Genomic DNA, 537 nt, shown 5'->3' with positions numbered 1-537 from the left:
GTCACTGTGAAGTTTCTGCTTTCCACTTCACTTTCTTGATTTTGGTCTTTATCTTCTGCAAAGTTTCAACCATTTAAAATTCCTCTCTCTAAATTTCTGTTTTCTTAAGTAACACCCGGTAGAGGTCCCAAGGCCTCATGGTCACTCAGTGAGAACTGTCTCCATGTGTCCCCTGATGCCCTAGAAGGGTATAAAGGGCACTTTCAGAAGCCGCATGTGTGTGTCACCCAGGATGACTCATGCGTTGACCAAGACAGGGGCCTGTAGGCAGTAAAGAGAATTTGCTACCAGTCAACGGTGACACCCACCGGGCGTGTGCGTCTTCTGATCGGGTAAGTATCGACAGGTTCTGGATTAAAAATCCATTTCTGTGACTCTTAGCATTTAGGAAGCAGACATGTAGTTGCTTGTCCACTCCCCCCCCCCCGCCACTGGCACACACGCACACACACACCCCAAGTGATACACTTGCTGTAACGTCTGCTTTCCAAAGAATCCCCTCCGGGCAGCCAAACCTCACTGGGGAGGGGAGGGGAA

This window comes from Mustela putorius, unplaced genomic scaffold (genome assembly GCF_011764305.1).
Source record: "Mustela putorius furo isolate JIRA1106 unplaced genomic scaffold, ASM1176430v1.1 tig00000832_pilon_pilon_pilon, whole genome shotgun sequence".
Lineage (NCBI taxonomy): Eukaryota > Metazoa > Chordata > Mammalia > Carnivora > Mustelidae > Mustela > Mustela putorius.
The sequence above is the reverse complement of the archived record's forward strand: the minus strand, read 5'-3'. Positions refer to the sequence as shown.